This window comes from Coregonus clupeaformis, unplaced genomic scaffold, assembly GCF_020615455.1.
Source record: "Coregonus clupeaformis isolate EN_2021a unplaced genomic scaffold, ASM2061545v1 scaf0664, whole genome shotgun sequence".
Classification (NCBI taxonomy): Eukaryota; Metazoa; Chordata; class Actinopteri; order Salmoniformes; family Salmonidae; genus Coregonus; species Coregonus clupeaformis.
In genome coordinates this window covers 28,270-29,316 of record NW_025534119.1, presented here as the reverse complement: position 1 = coordinate 29,316, position 1,047 = coordinate 28,270, and positions in this window count along the sequence as shown.

Genomic DNA, 1,047 nt, shown 5'->3' with positions numbered 1-1,047 from the left:
TTTAAGACAGTTTATTTGAGGACTGTTAACAATTATTATAGGCCTACAGTAAATCGTTTTTGGAGAGAAAAAAAACAGCTAAATCTGTAAATTATAAGTTTAGCTAAAATAATGTAAGAGATGTCTTGAAGAAGCACTATAAAAAAATGGAATCAAGATTTAGCACAATGTCAGGAGTTACTGCAATCACATGCAACTGACTGTTAGCGCCACCCTCTGGTTACTATTGGTATATAAATGGGTGAGGCCATGACTGCAGTTGAAACAGAAAATAACAAAGTATCTGTACAGGGGCCATTTTGAGATGACAGAGCAGCTCATAGTTTAATCTCTAAACTGCAACGCAGTTTGAAAGTAAAGTGAGTATTTCAGGTTAATAATCTAGAATAAAGGGAACGTTTGGAATACACCAAACTAGTGTTGGAGTGCTGCTGGGCCATTCCTACCATGAGGAGCCTTTTCTGGCCACAAGAAATATCACTTCTTATTTAGTGGAAAATGTGGATTCCAAAAGGCTTTAAATATAAAGTCAGGTGTCCTTTACCTTAAACTGGAGGCGAAAGAAACACACACCTGTTTAGGAGAGGTGCTGGCTAACAGAGGAGAACACCTGTTTAGGAGAGGTGCTGGGTAACAGAGTAGAACACCTGTTTAGGAGAGGTGCTGGCTAACAGAGTAGAACACCTGTTTAGGAGAGGTACTGGGTAGCAGAGGAGAACACCTGTTTAGGAGAGGTGCTGGCTAACAGAGTAGAGCACCTGTTTAGGAGAGGTGCTGGCTAACAGAGGAGAACACCTGTTTAGGAGAGGTGCTGGCTAGCAGAGTAGAACACCTGTTTAGGAGAGGTGCTGGCTAGCAGAGTAGAACACCTGTTTAGGAGAGGTGCTGGGTAGCAGAGTAGAACACCTGTTTAGGAGAGGTGCTGGCTAACAGAGTAGAACACCTGTTTAGGAGAGGTGCTGGCTAACAGAGGAGAACACCTGTTTAGGAGAGGTGCTGGCTAACAGAGTAGAACACCTGTTTAGGAGAGGTGCTGGTTAACAGAGT